This window comes from Pristiophorus japonicus, unplaced genomic scaffold, assembly GCF_044704955.1.
Source record: "Pristiophorus japonicus isolate sPriJap1 unplaced genomic scaffold, sPriJap1.hap1 HAP1_SCAFFOLD_494, whole genome shotgun sequence".
In the NCBI taxonomy this organism is placed as follows: domain Eukaryota; kingdom Metazoa; phylum Chordata; class Chondrichthyes; family Pristiophoridae; genus Pristiophorus; species Pristiophorus japonicus.
Genome location: NW_027254400.1, coordinates 354,717 through 375,439, shown reverse-complemented (window position 1 = coordinate 375,439; position 20,723 = coordinate 354,717). Strand labels below are relative to the sequence as shown.

At 50.9% G+C, this 20,723-nt stretch overlaps 4 non-coding genes across 4 annotated transcripts; all 4 read left to right on the top strand.

The window, feature by feature from the left end:
- Positions 1-1,327: 1,327 nt before the first annotated feature.
- On the top strand, positions 1,328-1,400 carry trnat-ugu (transfer RNA threonine (anticodon UGU)). The gene has a single exon. It is a non-coding gene; the product is annotated as a tRNA-Thr (tRNA).
- Positions 1,401-12,697: 11,297 nt separating this feature from the next.
- On the top strand, positions 12,698-12,770 carry trnat-ugu (transfer RNA threonine (anticodon UGU)). Its single transcript has one exon. It is a non-coding gene; the product is annotated as a tRNA-Thr (tRNA).
- A 1,346-nt stretch (positions 12,771-14,116) lies between these two features.
- Positions 14,117-14,190, top strand: trnat-agu (transfer RNA threonine (anticodon AGU)). The gene has a single exon. It is a non-coding gene; the product is annotated as a tRNA-Thr (tRNA).
- A 6,011-nt stretch (positions 14,191-20,201) lies between these two features.
- Positions 20,202-20,274, top strand: trnat-ugu (transfer RNA threonine (anticodon UGU)). The gene has a single exon. It is a non-coding gene; the product is annotated as a tRNA-Thr (tRNA).
- Positions 20,275-20,723: the final 449 nt, after the last annotated feature.

The window sequence follows — 20,723 nt, the reverse complement described above, 5'->3', positions numbered from 1 at the left end:
GAAGGTTCACCAGACTGATTCCCGGGATGGCTGGACTGTCATATGAGGAGAGACTGGATCGACTGGGCCTGTATTCACTGGAGTTTAGAAGGATGAGAGGGGATCTCATAGAAACGTATAAAATTCTAACAGGTCTGGACAGGTTAGATGCAGGAAGAATGTTCCCGATTTTGGGGAAGTCCAGAACCAGGGGACGTAGTCTAAGGATAAGGGGTAAGCCATTTAGGACTGAGATGAGGAGAAACTTCTTCACTCAGAGAGTTGTTAAGCTGTGGAATTCCCTGCCGCCGAGAGTTGTTGATTCCAGTTCATTGGATATATTCAAGAGGGAGTTAGATATGGCCCTTACGGCTGAAGGGATCAAGGAGTATGGAGAGAAAGCAGGAATGGGGTACTGAGGGGATGATCAGTCATGATCATATTGAATGGTGGTGCAGGCTCGAAGGGCTGAATGGCCTACTCCTGCACATATTTTCTGTGTTTCTATATTCCTATGTAAGACAGAACCAAAGTATTTGTTCAATTGATCTGCCATTTCTTTGTTCCCCATTATAAATTCACCTGATTCTGACTGCAAGGGACCTACATTTGTCTTCACTAATTGTTTTCTCTTCACATATCTATAGAAGCTTTTGCAGTCAGTTTTTATGTTCTCTGCAAGCTTACTCTCATACTTTACTTACCCCCTCCAAATTAAACCCTTAGTCCTCCTCTGCTGAATTCTAAATAACAGACTCCCCTCACACCCTTCCCCCTCTCCTCTTCTCGTTTCTCTGACACTCTCAATCCCCTTCCAAATCTCTCTCTCCCTTCTCCATCATGTCCCGTTCTACATCATTTTACCCCCTCTGCCTTTCCCGCAATCTCACTTTCCACATCTGTCATTCATTCCCTTCTCCCCCCTTCCCCCTCCCTCACCTCACCCTCTCTCCTTCCCCCTCTCTCCTTCCCCCTCTCTCCTTTCATTATCTCCCCACTCCTTCCTCTCTCTCCTTTCTCCTCTATCTTCCCTCTCTCTCTCCGCTCCCTCTCTCTCTTTCCCCGCCCGCTCTTTCCCCGACCCAGTCTCTCCCCACTCTCTCCCCTTCCCCTCTGCCCTTTCACTCTCCTCTCTCTTTTCCCTTTCTTTTCCCTTTCTTTTCAGATTCTCCCCTTCTCCCTCTCTCTCCCCTTCCTTTCTCTTTCACCTGACTCCCCTCTTTCTCCCCTCCACCTCTCTCTCACTCCTTCCACTCTCTCCCCTTCCCCCTCTATCTCACTCCTTCCACTCTCTCTTTTCCTTTCCCCTCTCTTTTCTGCTCCTTCCCCTGTTTTTCCTAGAGCAGTTGGCTCCATAGCTCAGGGGTTAGAGCACTGGTCTTGTAAACCAGGGGTTCTGAATTCAAATCTCACTGGGGTCGACTCAAAATCAGTTCAATATTTAAATTCAATGTCAATTAATAAGTGTTTTAAACATAAATATTAAACAGCTCCGAGACCGACCCTGCAGCAATCGTCTCCTCTTGTCTCCAGTAATCTCTCTCTCCCTTCCCATTCTACATCTTTTTCCTGCAATATAACGTTCCCCATCATTCACACACTCCACTCTCCCCCGCTCACCCTCTCTCCTTCCCCCTGTCTCTCCCCTTCCCCTCTCTCCCCCCATCCTTTCACTCTCTCTCTCTCCGTCCCCCCTCTCTATCCCCTCGCCCCTCTATCTCTCTCCCCATTCCCCGCTCTCTTTCTCCTTCACATCTCTTTCCCACTCCTCCACTCTCGCTCTCCCATTCCCCTCCCACATTCACCTTCCTGCCTCTCTCTCGCTCTCCACTTCCCCTCTCTCCCCTTCTCTCTCACTTTCATTCACTCCCCACTCCTTCCCTCTCTCTCCCCTCCCACTCATTCCCCGACCACCTTCTCTCCCCTTCCCCCTCTGCCTTTTCACTCTCCCTTTCCCTCTCCCCTCCCCTCTCTCTCCTCCCCGACCTCCTCCGTCTCTCTCGTTTCCCTTTCTTTTCACATTCTCCCCTTCTCCCTCTCTTTCCCGTTCCCATCTCTCCTCTCCCCTTCTCTCTCTCCCCTTCCCTTCTCTCTCTTCCTCCATGTCTCCCCTTCCCCCTCCCTCTCATTCCTTCTACCTCTCTCTCACTTCTTTCACTCTCTCTCTCCGCTCCCCCCTCTCTCTACCCTTCCACTCTCTCTCTCACTCCTTCCCCCTCTTTTTCCCTTTCCCCCCTCTTTCCCCTGCCACACCGCTCCCTTCACCCCCTCTCTCTCCCCTTCCCGTTCTCTTCATCCCTGTCTCCATTCCCTCTCTGTCCCCATCCGTCTCTCACTCCTCCCCTCTCTTCCCCTCCCCCTCTTTCCCCTCTCCCCTCTCTCCCTCCCTTCCACACTCTCTCTCTCTCCCCTTCTGCTCCCTCTCTCTCCCCTTCCCTCCCTCCCTCTCTCTCTCCCCTCCCTCTCTCTCTCCCCTTCCCCCTCTCTCTCACTCCTTCCACTCTCTCTTTTCCCTTCCCCTCTCTTTCCTGCTCCTTCCCCTGTCTCCAGAGCTCCGGGGTTCGAACACTGGTCTCGTAAACCAGCGGTCGTTAGTTCAAATCTCACTGGGGCCTACTTGAAATTAGTTCAGTATTTAAATTCGCTGTCAATTAACAAGTGTTCTAATTATAAATATTAAACAGCTCTGAGACTGACCCTGGAATAATAGGCTACTCTCTCCCCTTCCAAATCTCTCTCTGTCTTCCCCATCATGACCCGTTCTACATCTTATTTCTGGCTTTCCGCTCTCTCCACTTCCCTTTCTAATTACATTCTCTCTCTCCTTCCTCCTCCATCTTCCCCCTCTCTAATGACATTCTCTCACTCCTTCCTCCTCTATCTTCTCTCTCGCTTTCCGCTCTCTCCACTTCCCTCTCTAATTACATTCTCTCACTCCTTCCTCCTCCATCTTCCCCCTCGAGAGATGGCGAGTGAGAGATTGAGGCAGAGTGTGACTGAGTTGCCTTGGGATGTTTTACTACGTGAAAGGCCCGATATTCGTTGGAATTCAGAAGAAGGAGAGGTGATCTTATCGAAACGTATAAGATTACGAGGGGGCTTGACAAGGTGGATGCAGAGAGGATGTTTCCACTGATGGGGGAGACTAGAACTAGAGGGCATGATCTTAGTATAAGGGGCCTCCCATTTAAAACTGAGATGAGGAGAAATTTCTTCTCTCAGAGGGTTGTAAATCTGTGGAATTCGCTGCCTCAGAGAGCTGTGGAAGCCGGGACATTGAATAAATTTAAGACAGAGATAGACAGTTCCTTAACCAATAAGGGGATAAGGGGGCGGGCAGGGAAGTGGAGCTGAGTCCATGATCGTTTCAGCCATGATCGCATTAAATGGCGGAGCAGACTCGAGGGGCCGTATGGCCTACTCCTGCTCCTATTTCTTATGTTGCCCTCTCTCTCCCCTTCCCCTCCCTCTCTTTTCCCTTCCCCCCTCTCTCTCACTACACTTCTGCTCTCTCCCCTTCCCCACTCCTTCTCACTCCTTCCCCTCTCTCTTCCCCTCGCTCTTTTTCCCACTCCTTCCCGTCTCTCTCACCCGCTTCCCCTCTCTCTTCCACCCTCTCTCCCCTTCCCCTTATTTCTCTCTCCCCTTGCAGTCTCTCTCTCCCTTCCCCTTCACGACCTGTTCTTAATCTTGTTACCCCTCTCTCACTTTCCCGCTATCTCACTTTCCCCGTCTCTCACTCATTCCCCTCTTCCCCCTTCACCCTCCCTCGCCCCACCTTCTTCCCTTCCCTCCTCTCACTCCTTCCCCCTCTCTCACTCCATCCCCCTCTCTCCCCTCCCTCTCCCCCTCTCCCCCCTTCACCTCTGCCATTTCACTCTCCCTCCCCTCTCTTTCCTCCCCTCCCTCCTCTCTCTCTTTCCTTTCTTTTCAGATTCTCCCCTTCTCCCTCTCTCTCCCCTTCCTTTCTCTCTCCCTACCTCCTCCTTCTCTCCTCATCCCCTCTCTCCCCTTCCGCTCTCTCTCACACCTTCCCCCTCTTTCTCACTCCTTCCACCTCTCTCTCACTCATTCCCTCTCTCTCCCCTTCCCTCTCACTTTCCCCTTCCCCTCTCTCTCTCCCCTTCCCCTCTCTCTATCCCCTTCCCCTCTCTCTCACTCCTTCCATTCTCTCTTTTCCCTTCCCCTCTCTTTCCTGCTCCTTACCCCTGTCGTTCCCAGAGTAGGTGGCTCCATAGGTCAGGGGTCCAGGGGTTAGAGCACTGGTCTTGTAAACCAGGGGTTGTGAGTTCAAATCTCACTGGGGCTCACTCAAGATTTAAATTCACTGTCAATTTACAAGGGCTTTAATTATAAATATTAACCAGCTCTGAGACCGATCCTGGAACAACAGGCTCCCCTCTCCTCTCCTTGTCTCCCTCACACTCTCTCTTCCCCTTCCAAATCTTTCTCTGCCACCCCCATCACTGTTATGTTCAGAATAAATCCACGGGACCGGATCGTAAGATGACTCACTGGGGCCTACTCAAAATTAGATCAGTATTTAAATTCACCGTCAATTAATAAGGGATTTAATTATAAATATTAAACATCTTTGAGACTGATCCTGAAACTGCTCTTGTATTCACTGGAGTTCAGAAGAATGAGAGCGGACCTCATAGAAATGTTTAAAATTCTGACGGGGTTAGACAGGTTATAGATGCAGGAAGAATGTTCCCAATGTTGGGGAAGTCCAGAACCAGGGGACACAGTCAAAGGATAAGGGGGAAGCCATTTAGGACCGAGATGAGGAGGAATTTCTTCACCCAGAGAGTGGTGAACTTGTGGAATTCTCCACCACAGAAAGTTGTTGAGGCCAATTCACTAAATATATTCAAAAAGGAGTTAGATGAAGTCCTTACTACGAGGGGGATCAAGGGGTATGGTGAGAAAGCAGGAATGGGGTACTGAAGTTGTATGTTCAGCCATGAACTCATTGAATGGCGGTGCAGGCTAGAAGGGACGAATGGCCTACTCCTGCACCTAGTTTCTATGTTTCTATGTTTCTATGAAACTATTGTGACCTTGGTCTTTTTATTGAGACCCCAGAGTGGGGAAGCAGCATGGTGGATCACCTTATGTACCTGCTTGTCCCAGGGTGCACAAGTGACCCTTAGGCCTCCCACAGGTGTGCCCCCTAGTGGCAAGTCTGACATATTGGTGAGGTTTCGGTGCATACATAACATCACTCCCCCCCCCGCCGCCCCCTCCAAAGGCTTATGCACCAGTTATTTGCAAGTTGAGGCGATATGACGCCCTGTGTCCCCGGGTCGATCACCTGATTTGAATTCCTGGCCTGGGTGAGTTGGTCGGAACGTTGCTGCCCGGCCGAGTGCCTGGTGTGATGGGACAGACGTGGCCAGGTCCTTTCACAATGGTGGCCTGCTTATCGATAGTTTGCAGTCTGGTCTGGTCCAAACGCTTTCTGCGTTTGCTCAGTACATGGTTTCACAACCAAACACTCCATTTTCATCACACACACACACACACTCCATTCCCCTCTTTGTCTCACACAGTGCTCTCGGCCCCATCTGGGGGCCCTGAATATTGTCCACGTCACTTATTCTGATGTGGCGTGGAGGGGGGCCGTACGATCGTGGTGCATTCTCTGCTGATAGCAGACGGAAGGCTCGGTCCTGAGCGACTCTGTCCGGTGACTGCGTAGCAACCCGGGACAGCCGGGGTCTGTAGGGAGTCTACCGCAACACGTGTGGTGCTCGGCTTGGTGATCTGGGCTGCCCGCTGCGGACTATTGTCGCTGACCCTAAGGCCTGGAGAGCCCAGGATGGGCCGATACGGCCCTGAGACTTTCAGTGGTAGCGGGAGGCCGTGTGGTCCCCCGTGGATCCTGGGACGTAGTACGGAGGTTCCCGCACCACCGACTGTGTGTAGCCTCCCTGCCTTTCTTTGTAACACGTTGCAGGGTTTGCCCCACAGTGGGGGGGGGCAATCTGATGGGATGAGCATTACGTCTTTGCGACGGATAAGCTGCAACACTCCCGTCTGGCGGTTCGCCGTGAGCAGGCGGTAATGTGGGACCCTGGCTGGTCCAGGGCCTAAACTGAGGGGGCCCTTACGGTGGACCCATCGCTTTCTCGCACTTCCGTAACAGCGAGCAGGTCTGTGGGCTGCGCCGTTTCCACCCCGGGGGGGGTGGGCAAGGTTGGTCAACTGAGGGCATCAGCGCCATTCTCAGTGCCTGGCCCGTGGCGGATCATGTTACAGAGCACAGACAGTGTTAGACATATTCCAAACAAAGCCTTGATAATGTGCCTCTGCTCTCCCGAAACTGTGGGATGGGCAGCTTGTCTGACTCGGGCACATATTGGGACCCTCTTTGGTGCTTCTCTTTTGCCCCATGAACGCAGGCTACTGCCTTGGGTAACTTATAGGATACATGTACAACCGGTTGGGGCTCGCCCGCTACTTTGGTTTGGTGTACAACACTCCCGACCTCGTGTGGTAACACATCACTTGCTACGAACACTTATAAGAACATAAGAACATGAGAATTAGGAACAGGAGAAGACCATCTAGCCCCTCGAGCCTGCTCCGCCATTCAACAAGATCATGGCTGATCTGGCCGTGGACTCAGCTCCACTTACCCGCCCGCTCCCCGTAACCCTTAATTCCCTTATTGGTTAAAAATCTATCTATCTGTGACTTGAATACATTCAATGAGCTAGCCTCAACTGCTTCCTTGGGCAGAGAATTCCACAGATTCACAACCCTCTGGGAGAAGAAATTCCTTCTCAACTCGGTTTTAAATTGGCTCCCCCGTATTTTGAGGCTGTGCCCCCGAGTTCTAGTCTCCCCGACCAGTGGAAACAACCTCTCTGCCTCTATCTTGTCTCTCCATTTCATTATTTTAAATGTTTCTATAAGATCACCCCTCATCCTTCTGAACTCCAACAAGTAAAGACCCAGTCTACTCAATCTATCATCATAAGGTAACCCCCTCATCTCCGGAATCAGCCGAGTGAATCGTCTCTGTACCCTCTCCAAAGCCAGTATATCCTTCCTTAAGTAAGGTGACCAAAACTGCATGCAGTACTCCAGGTGCGGCCTCACCAATACCCTGTACAGTTGCAGCAGGACCTCCCTGCTTTTGTACTCCATCCCTATCGCAATGAAGGCCAACATCCCATTCGCCTTCCTGATTACCTGCTGCACCTGCAAACTAACTTTTTGGAACAACGTTTCCGTAGTGTAGTGGTTATCACGTTGACCTTAACACGCCAACAGACCATGTTTGGAAACCGGTTGGTAGCATTTCTCAAAAGAGTTTCATGCACAAGGACCCCCAGGTCCCTCTGCACTGCAGCATGTTGTAATTTCTCCCCATTCAAATAATATTCCCTTTTATTGTTTTTTTTCCCCAAGGTGAATGACCTCACACTTTCCGACATTGTATTCCATCTGCCAAACCTTAGCCCACTCGCTTAACCTATCTAAATCTCTTTGCAGCCTCTCTGTGTCCTCTACACAACCCGCTTTCCCACTAATCTTAGTGTCATCCGCAAATTTTGTTGCACTACACTCTGTCCCCTCTTCCAGGTCATCTGTGTATATTGTAAACAGTTGTGGTCACAGCACCGATACAGATACAACTGTTAGATACATATACAACCGGTTAGGGCTCGCCCGCTACTTTGGCTTGGTGTACAACACTCCCGACCTCATGTGGTAACACATCACTTCCTACAAGTACTTTGTCAGATACATATACGACCGATTGGTGTTTGCCCGCTACTTTGGCTTGTTTTAACGTACCCCCGACCCCATATGATAGTACATCATTGGCCGCGAAAGAACGCTCACATGGGTTCCACAGTGCAAACAACTTATTGGAACATAGTGGGTTCCTGGCCTTCTCAGCGGCCCCCCCCTTTACCTTTGCCCCAAACCCAGTGGCCTTCCTCGCTGGCCAACACATGCCTCTGTTCCGTTGCGGCCACATCCCGTGGTCTGGACGTTTCTCTCGACCCGTGGTCTGGACGCTTCTCTCGACTGCCGCCATCTTCCTCCCCAGGGATTTCCGCCTCTGGCGTCGGGAAGACACATTCGGATGGTTTCGGCCGGAGCCCCACTCCGCTTGGTCGACCTGGAGCCTCTTCCGTCGCCGCCAAGAGGTCGTCGGCTTCGGGTGCTGGGTGCCCCCGTCTGTAACCGCTGCTCGGTTGATCTTTGCCTCCTGGTGGTCGCGACGAGCGGCCTGTGCCTCGGGGGTCTGCAAATGGATCTGCACTTCGACGCCTGGTTCAGCTGAAGGTGGGGGGCTTGCTCAGCCTTTGAGCAAGGGGAGAGGTTGTTCGCCAGAGAAGGTACACAGAGGTCTTCCCAGTTCCATCGAATCTTCCCCATCCACCTTCTACCAAGCAGCATTGGCCCATCACCTGAAACAATCCACAGAGGTAAATCGCGCACCGCTCCCTCATGGGATACCCTTATGCCCGCACTACCAATAACTGGTCTCAGTTCCTTGGTGTAGGTGCCCAGCTTTGCCTGAATCGGGATCAGCTTGGGTCATTGTGCTCTGTCGCCCCCCCCCACAGCCTCTCGAATGCCTTCTGGCTCATTATTGATTGACCCGCCCCCGTGTCTAGTTCCATGGAGACTGGAGTGCCGTTAGGTCCAACTTTTCACATTATCGGAGGGCTTTTGGTGGTGAAGGTGTGTACCCCATGTACTTCCCCTTCAGCCTCAGGTTGAGTTGCCTCTCCTGCTCGTTCAGCGTGACCCTCGCTGGATCGATGGTCCTCTCCTGACTCTGCCACGTGGTGAGTCACAGACCGTTTGCACATTCGCTGGAGGTGCCCCATTGTTCCACGGCCCTTGCACACACAGGGCTTGAATCGACATTGATGGGCTCGATGGCTGACCCCAGCAGGGCCAACATGGTGCTCATGGATACGCATTCACGGCCCACGGCGGACTCTGAGTCACTCGAGGCCTAGGTCTGGCCTCTGCGGTCATGTGGGCCCTGTCCTGTGCCGCTCTGCCTGCTGAATACATTATTTTATGCACAGTACTTGCCGGTGAGCTTCGAATCTGTTTCGTGTTATCGCTCGTGGATATGAAGGCCTGGGCTGTCGTGATGGCCTTGCTCAGATAGAAACATAGAAACATAGAAAATAGGTGCAGGAGCAGGCCATTCGGCCCTTCGAGCCTGCACCACCATTCAATAAGATCATGGCTGAACATTCACCTCAGTACCCCTTTCCTGCTTTCTCTCCATACCCCTTGATCCCTTTAGCCTTAAGGGCCATATCTAACTCCCTCTTGAATATATCCAATGAATTGGCCTCAACAACTCTCTGCGGCAGGGAATTCCACAGGTTAACAACTCTCTGAGTGAAGAAATTTCTCCTCATCTCAGTCCTAAATGGCCTACCCCTTATCCTTAGATTGTGTCCCCTGGTTCTGGACTTCCCCAACATCGGGAACATTCTTCCCGCATCTAACCTGTCCCGTCCCGCCAGAATCTTATATGTTTCTGTGAGATCCCCTCTCATCCTTCTAAACTCCAGTGTATAAAGGCCCAGTTGATCCAGTCTCTCCTCATATATCAGTCCAGCCATCCCGGGAATCAGTCTGGTGAACCTTCGCTGCACTCCCTCAATAGCAAGAATGTCCTTGCTCAGATTAGGAGACCAAAACTGAACACAATATTCCAGGTGTGGCCTCACCAAGGCCCTGTACAACTGCAGTAAGACCTCCCTGCTCCTATACTCAAATCCCCTCGCTATGTCGGCCAACATACCATTTGCCTTCTTCACCGCCTGCTGTACCTGCATGCCAACTTTCAATGACTGATGAACCATGACACCCAGGTCTCGTTGCACCTCCCCTTTTCCTAATCTGTCACCATTCAGATAATATTCTGCCTTCCTGTTTTTGACCCCAAAGTGGATAACCTCACATTTATCCACATTATACTGCATCTGCCATGCATTTGCCCACTCACCTAACCTGTCCAAGTCACCCTGCAGCCTCTTAGCATCCTCCTCACAGCTCACACTGCCACCCAGTTGAGTGTCATCTGCAAACTTGGAGATATTACACTCAATTCCTTCGTCTAAAGCATTGATGTATATTGTAAATAGCTGGGGTCCCAGCACTGAGCCCTGCGGTACCCCACTAGTCACTGCCTCCCATTCCGAAAAGGGCCCGTTTATCCCGGGATCCGGCAGACAGCAGCTTGCGAAGGATGACCTCGTGACCGATTCCGAGCACGAAACCGTTCGGCAACATTTCCCGCAAAGATCCCGCAAAAACCGTACTGCCCCGCAAGGAATCTTCTGGCCCTGGGAGCGCCGGTGGGTGTAAAAGTGATACCTGGCCTTTAAGGTGCTCTCCTTCGGCTTGAGGCGTTCCCACACCAGCACACACAGCTCTGTGTAAGTCTTCTCCTCTGGTTTGACCGGTGCCAGCAGGTTTTTGAGCAGGCCGTATATCGGAGACCCACATACGGTGAGGAGAATCGCCCTGGTCTTGATCGCCCTCTCTCAGCCTCGTCCTGTTCATTGGCGACGTAGTACCGGTCGGGACGCTCAACGAAGGCTTCCCAAATCATCACCCTCAACAAATCCCTCAACAAGACCAACGGCAGCCATTACCGTGTGAAGGTTGGTGATCCGTTACTCGTCGCCAGTGAGTGATGTTCAGAATAAATCCACAGGACTGTATTGCAAGCTCAAACTGTGGTGACCTTGTGCTCTTTATTCAGGCTCCAGGGTGGGGAAGCAGTATGGTGAGTCACCTTATATACCTGCTTGTCCCAGGGTGTACAGGTGACCATTGGGTCTCCCACAGGTGTGCCCCCTAGTGGCAAGTCTTACATATTGGTGACGTTTACATGTGTACACAACAATCACGACCCGTTCCACATCTTTTTATTCCTCTCTCACTTTCCCGCTATCTCGCTTTCCCCGTCTCTCACTCATTCCCCTCTCCCCCTTTCCCCTCCCTCGCCTCACCCTCTTCCCGTCCCACTCTCTCCCCTTCCGACTCTGCCTTTCCACTCTCCCTCTCCCTCCTCCTTCTCCGCTCCCTTTCCTCCCCTCCCTCCTCTCTCTCTCTCTTTTCCCTTTCCTTTCAGATTCTCCCCTTCTCCCTCTCTCCCCTTCCCCTTTCTCTCTCCCCTTCCTCGCTCTCTCACTCCTTCCCCTCTCTCTCTCACTCCTTCCCCATCACTCCTCTTAACATCTCTTTCACCTTCCCCCCCCCTCTCTCCCCTTCCTACTCTTTCCCCTCCCCTCTCTTGCTCTCCCCTTCCCCCCTCTCTTTCCCCTTCCCACTCTTTCCCCTCCCCCTCTTGCTCTCCCTTTCCCCCTCTCTCTCTCACCTTCCCCTCTCGCTCACTCCTTCCCCTCTCCCTTTTCATTTTCTCCCCTCCTCTCTCTCTCCTCCCTCTCCTTCTCCCTCCCCTCCCCAGTCTCCACTCCCCTCCATCCTCCCTTTCATTCCCTAGCTCTCGCTCTCCCCTTTCCCATCAGACTCTCCCCCTCCTCATCTCTCCAATCCCCCCCACTCTCTTCCCTTCTCCCTCTCTCTCCCCTTCCCCCGCTCCAGCCTCCCCGCTCGAGGGACAAAGTGAGAAGGTGAGAGACAGAAAGAAAGAGAGAGAGACAGAGACACAGAGAGAAAGAGAGACAGAGCCAGAGTGTGACTGAGTTGCCTTGGGATGTTTTACTACGTGAAAGACCCGATATATCGATGTTGAGAAGTGAATATTGAAGAGACGGAGGCAGGAGTCTGGGGGATGAGACACAATCTGAGCGTTTCACTGACCCCCTCCTCATTCTTCAAACAGTATTTAGTAAACCAGGTATCGTGGGTTCAAATCTCACTGCAACCTACTCAAAATTAGTTCAGTAGTTAAATTCACCGTCAATTCACAAAGGCATTGATTATAAATATTAAACAGCTCTGAGATTGACCCTGGAACTATAGGCTCCCCTCACACCTTTCCCTGTCTCTCTGCTTTCCAGATCACGACCCGTTGGACATTTTTTTTTTTAACTCCTCTCTCACTTTCCCGCAATCTCACTTTCTCCATCTCTCTCTCCCCTTTCCCTCTCTCTCTCCCCTTCCCCTCTCTCTCCTTCCGTTCCCTCCCCTCACTCCTCTCTCTCCCTCTTTTGCTTTTCTTTTCAGATTCTCCCCTGCTCCCTCTCTCTCCCCTTCCTTTCTCTCTCTCCTGCCTCCTCCCTCTCTCGACTTCCCATCTCTCTCCCCTTTCCCGCTCTCTCCCCTTCCTCTCCCTCCCCTCACTCCTCTCTCTCGCTCTTTTGCCTTTCTTTTCAGATTCTCCCCTGCTCCCTCTCTCTCCCCTTCCTTTCTCTCTCCCCTGCCTCCTCCCTCTCTCGACTTCCCATCTCGCTCCCCTCCCCCACTCGCTCTCTCCCATTACACTCTCTCCCATTCCCCTCTGGCTGACTCCTTCCCCCTCTCTCTCCCATTCCCTCTCCCACTCATTCCCCTCTCTCCCTCCTTTTACAACTTCCAAGCACTAATCTCTCTCACAGAGCCGACACAGACACGATGGGCCGAATGGCCCTCCTTGTGTACTGTAAGATTCTGTCAATGTTCAGGGATGAATCACCGAGAATGATTATTCGGGCCCCACCTCCTTGTTAACAATAGTAAGATGGAAACAGGAGCTGGTGCTACAGGTGGCTCCATAGCTCAGGGGTTAGAGCACTGGTCTTGTAAACCAGGGGTCGTGGGTTCAAATCTCACTGGGGCCTACTCAATTTTGGCTTCTGTTACTGAATTGACCATCAATCGGCGACAGGCCGACACCATCAACAGGAACCACTCACTCCGCACTTTACAATCTGCCCACAGTACTTTCACTTCCCACTCCCAGTCTGTATCCCACCTTTTCCACATCCAGTCTCAGAGACACCGATATATCATCAACTCATAGAAACTTAGAAGGTGACCATTTCGGCCCATCGTGTCCGCACCAGCCGACCAAGAGCTATCTGCTGGGCAGGGCCACATAGTCCGCATGTTCCAGACACGAGACTCCCAAAGCAAGCGCTCTACTCTGATCTCCTTCACGGCAAACGAGCCAAAGGTGGGCAGAGGGAACGTTACAAGGGACACCCTCAAAGCCTCCCTGATATAATCGCTCCACCATCGGTGGCCGGGCCTTCTGTTGCCTGGGCCCCAAGCTCTGGAACTCCCTTCCTAAACCTCCCCGCCTCTCGACCTCTCTCTCCTCCTTCAAGACACTACTTAAACCGACCTCTTTGACCCAGCTTTTGGTCACCTGCCCTAATATCTCCTTTTGTGACTCTGTGTCAAATTTTTATCCCATAATCCTCCTGTGGAGCACCTTGGGACGTTTCACTACGTTAAAGGCGCTATATAAATAAACATTATTGTTGTTGTTCCCTCTGGCTCTCCTCTTCCCCGTCTCTCTCACTCCTTCCCCTCACTCTCCCCTTCCCTCTCTCTCACTCCTTCCCCTCACTCTCCCATTCCCTCTCTCTCCCTCCTTCCCCTCACTCTCCCCTTCCCTCTCTCTCACTCCTTCCCGTCACTCTCCCCTTCCCTCTCTCTCCCTCCTTCCCCTCACTCTCCCCTTCCCTCTCTCTCACTCCTTCGGGTCACTGTCCCCTTCCCTCTCTCTCACTCCTTCCCCGTTCTCTCCCCTTCCCCATTCTCTCCCCTACCCCACTCTCTCCCCTTCCCCATCCCCTCCCCTTCCCCTCTCTCTCCCGTTCCCCTCTCTCTCCACTTCCCCTCTCTCTCCCCTTCCCTACTCTCTCCCCTTCCCCACTCTCTCCCCTTCCCCACCCTCTCCCCTTCCTCTCTCTCTCCCCTTCCCCTCTCTCTCCCCTTCCCCTCTCTTTCCCCTTCCCCCTTCCTCTCACTCTCATCCGTTCCCTCTCTCTCCTCTACCCATTACCTCCGCTCTCTCTCCCCTTCCCCTCTCAGCCCTCCCTCTCCCTCTCATTCCTTCCCCCTCCCTCTCATTCCTTCACCTACTCTCTCCCCTTCCCCCTCTCTCTCACACCTTCCACTCTCTCTTTTCCCTTCCCCTCTCTTTCCTGCTCCTTCCCCTGTCTTTTCCAGCGCAGGTGGCTCCATAGCTCAGGGGTTGGAGCACTGGTCTAGTAAACCAGGGGGTCGTGGGTTCAAATCTCACTGGGGCCTACTCAAAATTAGATCAATATTTAAACTCACTGTCAATTAACGAGGGATTTAGTCATAAATATTAAACAGCTCTGAAACCGACCCTGGAATTACAGCTCCCCTCTCCTCTTCTCATCCTGGTTTACTCTCTCTCCCACATTAAAAATCTCTCTTTCCCTTCCCCATTCTACATCTTTTTCCCACTTTCCCCGTCTCTCACTCATTCCCCTTTCTTATCCTCTCTCCTTCCCCTCTCTCTCTCCTTCCCCTCCCCGTTCTCACCCCCTCTCTTTCCCCTTTCCCTTTCCTCGCTCTCCCCTTCCCCTCTCTCTCTTTCCCTTTCCTCGCTCTCCCCTTCCCCTCTCACTCTCCCTCTTTCCCCTCTCTCTCCTCTTTCCCCTTCCTTCTCTACTTTCATTCTCTCCCCACTCCTTCCCCTCCTCTCTCCCCTCCCCCTCTCTCCTCTTCCCCTCTCTACTTTCATTCTCTCCCCACTCCTTCCCCCTCTCTCCCCTTCCCCTCTCTCCCTTTCCCCCTCGAGAGACACACAGAGAGAAAGTGAGAGTGTGTGAGAGAGACAGAGAAAGAGTGAGAAAGTGTTGTGTGTGCAATAACTCAACAGACAGATTACTGCAAACTCCGAACAGGTACACACCTGGCTCTACTTTATTAGTACCCAAAGTGATTACATTACAAGATGGTTGGCATTTTATACCTGGGCTGTACACACGTGTGTACAAACCCAATGACCTCCGACAGTGGCCCCACCTGGTGGCTAGTAACCCCAAGCATACATACATGACAGAAAGAGAGAGATAGGGAGACTGAGAGACAGAGAGACAGAGCCAGAGTGTGACTGAGTTGCCTTGGGATGTTTTACTACGTGAAAGACCCGATATATCGATGTTGAGAGGCGAATATTGAAGAGACGGAGGCAGGAGTCTGGGGGATGAGACACAATCTGAGCGTTTCACTGACCCCTCCGCATTCTTCAAACACACAGCACTAACTGGGGAATGACCCACAGCCCAGGGCAGGTGGTTCAATAGCTCAGGGGTTAGAGCCCTGGTCTAGTAAACCAAGGGTTGTGGGTCCAAATCTCACTGGGGGCCTACTCAAAATTAGTTTAGTTTTTAAATTCACTGTCAATTAACAAGGGCTTTAATTATAAATATTAAACAGCTCAGAGACCAACCCTGGAACAACAGGCTCCCTGTGTACTCTGAAACTCTCTCCTCCCGACCCATTCAACATATTTTTCCCAGTCTCTCACTCATTCCCCTCTCTCACCTTCTCCCCTCACCCTCTGTCCCCTACCCACTCTCTGTGTCTCTTCTCCCTTTCTTTTCAGATTCACCGATAAAAACATAAGAACATAAGAAATAGGAGCAGGAGAAGGGCATACGGCCCCTCGAGCCTGCTCCGCCATTTAATACGATCATGGCTGATCCGATTATGGACTCAGCTCCACTTCCCTGCCCGCCCCTTATCCCCTTATCGGTTAAGAAACTGCCTATCTCTGTCTTAAATATATTCAATGTCCCAGCCTCCACAGCTCTCTGAGGCAGTGAATTCCACAGATTTACAACCCTCTGAGAGAAGAAATTTCTCCTCATCTCAGTTTTAAATGGGCGGCCCCTTATTCTAAGCCCATGCCCCCTAGTTCTAGTCTCCCCCATCAGTGGAAACATCCTCTCTGCATCCACCTTGTCAAGCCCCCTCATAATCTTACACGTTTCGATAAGATCACCTCTCCTTCTTCTGAATTCCAATGAGTAGAGGCCCAACCTCCTCAAGCTTTCCTCATAAGTCAACCCCCTCATCCCCGGAATCAACCGAGTGAACCTCCTCTGAACTGCCTCCAAAGCAAGTATATCCTTTCGTAAATATGGAAACCAAAACTGCACGCAGTACTCCAGGTGTGGCCTCACCAATACCCTGTATAACTGTAGCAAGACTTCCCTGCTTTTATACTCCATCCCCTTTGCAATAAAGGCCAAGATACCATTGGCCTTCCTGATCACTTGCTGTACCTGCATACTAACCTTTTGTGTTTCATGCACAAGTAACCCCCAGGTCCCGCTGTACTGCGGCACTTTGCGATCGTTCTCCATTTAAATAATAACTTACCCTTTGATTTTTTTCTGCCCAAGTGCATGACCTCACACTTTCCAACATTATACTCCATCTGCCAAATTTTTGCCCACTCACTTAGCCTGTCTATGTCCTTTTGCAGATTTTTTGTGTCCTCCTCACACATTGCTTTTCCTCCCATCTTTGTATCGTCAGCAAACTTGGCTACGTTACACTCGGTCCCTTCTTCCAAGTCGTTAATATAGATTGTAAATAGTTGGGGTCCCAGCACTGATCCCTGCGGCACACCACTAGTTACTGGTTGGTAACCAGAGAATGAACCTGTTGTGTTCCTAACACAGATGAGACTGCACACAGGGAGGTTAAAGTAACAGTGACCTCAGTCTTTATTAAGACACTCCAGAGTGAGGAACAGGCCTTAGGGCCCGGCTGAAATACCATGCTCCCAAGGGATGCTGGGATCCCTTGGGACTTCAGGGGATGTGCTCCCTGGTGGCGGAAGATGGGAGTGCATGCTTTACAGATACACAACAGAACCATCTATTCTTCTCTCTCCCCTTCCCTCTCTCAGTCCTTCCGCTCTCTCTCCCCCCCTTAATACTATCTCTTCATCCCTGCTCTTTTCCCCTCCCCCTCTCTCTCTCCCCTTCCCCTCCCACATTACCATTCCCCTCGCTCACTCCCCTTCCCCTCCCTCTCTCTCTCTCCCCTTCCTTTCTCTCTCCCTTGCCTCCTCCCTCTCTCCCCTTCCCCCCTCTCCCCTTCCCCTCTCTCCACTTCCATCTCTTACTCTCCCCTTCCGCTCTCATCCATTAGCCTCTCTCACTCACTCCATCGCCATTCTTCCCCTCCCTCTCTATTTCCCCTTCCCCCTCTCTCTCACTCCTTCCACTCTCTCTTTGTTACGCTACACTCTGTCCCCTCTTCCAGGTCATCTATGTATATTGTAAACAGTTGTGGTCCCAGCACCGATCCATGTGACACACCACTAACCACCGATTTCCAACCCGAAAAGCACCCATTTATCCCGACTCTCTACTTTCTGTTAGCCAGCCAATTCTCTATCCATGCTAATACATTTCCTCTGACTCTGCGTACCTTTATCTTCTGCAGTAACCTTTTGTGTGGCATTTTATCGAATGCCTTTTGGAAATCTAAATACCACCACATCCATCGGTACACCTCTATCCACCATGCTCGTTATATCCTCAAAGAATTCCAGTAAATTAGTTAAACATGATTTCCCCTTCATGTATCCATGTTGCGTCTGCTTGATTGCACTATTCGTATCTAGATGTCACGCTATTTCTTCCTTAATGATAGCTTCAAGCATTTTCCCCACTACAGATGTTAAACTAACCGGCCTATAGTTACCTGTCTTTTGTCTGCCCCCTTTTTTAAACAGAGGCGTTACATTAGCTGCTTTCCAATCCGCTGGTACCTCCCCAGAGTCCAGAGAATTTTGGTAGATTATAACGAATGCATCTGCTATAACTTCCACCATCTCTTTTAATACCCTGGGATGCATTTCATCAGGACCAGGGGATTTGTCTACCTTGAGTCCCATTAGCCTGTCCAGCACTACCTCCCTAGTGATAGTGATCATCTCAATATCCTCCCTTCCCACATTCCTATGACCAGCAATTTTTGGCATGGTTTTTATGTCTTCCACTGTGAAGACCGAAGCAAAATAATTGTTTAAGGTCTCAGCCATTTCCACATTTCCCATTATTAAATCCCCCTTCTCATCTTCTAAGGGACCAACACTTACTTTAGTCACTCTTTTCCGTTTTATATATCGGTAAAAGCTTTTGCTATCCGTTTTTATGTTTTGCGCAAGTTTATTTTTGTAATCTATCATTCCTTTCTTTATTGCTTTCGTAGTCATTCTTTGATGTCGTTTAAAATTTTCCCAATCTTCTAGTTTCCCACTAACCTTGGCCACCTTATATGCATTGGTTTTTAATTTGATACTCTCCCTTATTTCCTTGGTTATCCACGGCTGGTTATCCCTTCTCTTTCCGCCCTTCTTTTTCACTGGAATATATTTTTGCTGAGCACTGTGAAAGAGCTCCTTATAAGTCCTCCACTGTTCCTCAATTGTGCCACCGTTTAGTCTGTGTTTCCAGTCTATTTTAGCCAACTCTGCCCTCATCCCACTGTAGTCCCCTTTGTTTAAGCATAGTACGCTCGTTTCTGACACTACTTCCTCACCCTCAATCTGTATTACAAATTCAACCATACTGTGATCACTCATTCCGAGAGGATCTTTTACTCAGAGATCGTTTATTATTCCTGTCTCATTACACAGGACCAGATCGAAGATAGCTTGCTCCCTTGTAGGTTCTGTAACATACTGTTCTAACAATCCTGTATGCATTCTATGAATTCCTCCTCCAGGCTACCCTGTGCGATTTGATTTGACCAATCGATATGTAGGTTAAAATCCCTCCTTTTTCACATGCCTCCATTATTCCCTTGATTATTGCCCGCCCCACTGTGAAGTTATTATTTGGGGGCCTATAAACTACGCCCACCAGTGACTTTTTCCCCTTACTATCTCTAATCTCCACCCACAATGATTCAACATTTTGTTCATTAGAACCAATATCATCTCTCACAACTGCCCTGATATCATCCTTTATTAACAGAGCTACCCCACCTCCTTTCCCTTCTTGTCTATCTTTCCGAATTGACAGATAGCCCTGTATGTTTAATTCCCAGTCTTGGCCACCCTGCAACCACGTTTCTGTAATGGCCACCAAATCATACCCATTTGTAATGATTTGTGCCGTCAACTCATTTACTTTATTTCGAATGCTGCGTGCGTTCAGGTAGAGTGTTTTAATACTAGTTTTTAAACCATGATTTTTAGTTTTGACCCTTCCTGCAGCCCCTTTATCTTCATACATATTGTCCCTTCCTATCACCTTGTGGTTTACCCTTACCCCAGTGCTACTCTGCTCTGTTGCCTCCTGCCTTTTGCATTCTTTCTTGGGTTCCGGTTCATCTGAGCTCTCACCCACTCTAACTAGCTCAGAGCCCTCTCCTGGGTTCCGAATACAAGTTACTGGTTGGTAACCAGAGAATGAACCTGTTGTGTTCCTAACACAGATGAGACTGCACACAGGGAGGTTAAAGTAACAGTGACCTCAGTCTTTATTAAGACACTCCAGAGTGAGGAACAGGCCTTAGGGGCCGGCTTATATACCTTGCTCCCAAGGGATGCTGGGATCCCTTGGGACTTCAGGGATTGCGCTCCCTGGTGGTGGAAGATGGGAGTGCATGCTTTACAGATACACAACAGAACCATCTATTCTTCTCTCTCCCCTTCCTTCTCTCAGTCCTTCCGCTCTCTCTCCCCCCCTGAACTCACTCTCTTCATCCCTGCTCTTTCCCCCTCCCCCTCTCTCTCTCCCCTTGCTCTCCCACATTACCATTCCCCTCGCTCACTCCCCTTCCCCTCTCTCTCTCTCTCTCCCCTTTCCTCTCGACTGTCATTCTCCCCCCACTCCTTCCCCTCTCTCTCCTTCCTCAGCTATCTTGCCTCTCTCTCCCCTCCCCCTCTCTCCCTCCTCTCTCCCCTTCCCCCTCTGCTTTTTCACTCTCCCTTTCATTCTCCCTCTCCCCTTCCACTCTCGTCCCTCCCCTCCCTCCACACTCTCTCTTTACCATTCTTTTCCGATTCTCCCCTTTGCCCTCTCTCTCCCCTTCCTTTCTCTCTCCCCTGCCTCCTCCCTCTCTCGTCTTCCCATCTCTCTCTCCGTCCCGTCTCTCCCCTCCCCCTCTCCTTCTCTCCCATTCCTCTCTCTCTCACACCGTCTCCCTCTCTCTCCCCTTCCTCTCTTTCCCCTTCCCCCTCTCTCTCACTCCTTCCACTCTCTATTTTCCTTTCCCCTCTCTTTCCTGTTCCTTCCCCTGCAATTCCTCAAACAGGAGGCTCCATAGCTCAGGGGTTAGAGCACTGGTCTTGTAAACAAGGGGTCATGAGTTCAAATCTCACTGGGGCCTCCTCAAAGTTAACTCAATATTTAAATTCACCCTCAATTAACAAGGCTATTAAACAGCTTTGAGACTGACCCTGGAGCAACAATCCCCTTTTGTCTCCAGTAATGTCGCTCTCCCTTCCCGTTCTGCATCTTTTTCCCACTATCGAGCTTTCCCCGTCCCTCACAGACTCCCCTCCACCTCTCTCCCCCATCCTTTCACTCTCTCTCTCTCCGTCCCCTCTCTTTCCCCTCGCCCCTCTTTCTCTCTCCCTTTCCCCTTCACTTCTCTTTCCAACTCCTCCATGATCACCTTCCCCTTCCCGCCTCTCTCTCACCCTTCCCTTTTCTCGCTCTCCACTTCCCCTCTCTCCCCTTCTCTCTCACTTTCATTCACCGCGCACTCCTTCCCTCTCTCTCCTTCCTCCTCTATCTTCCCTCTCTCTCCCCTCCCCCTCATTCCCCTACCCACTC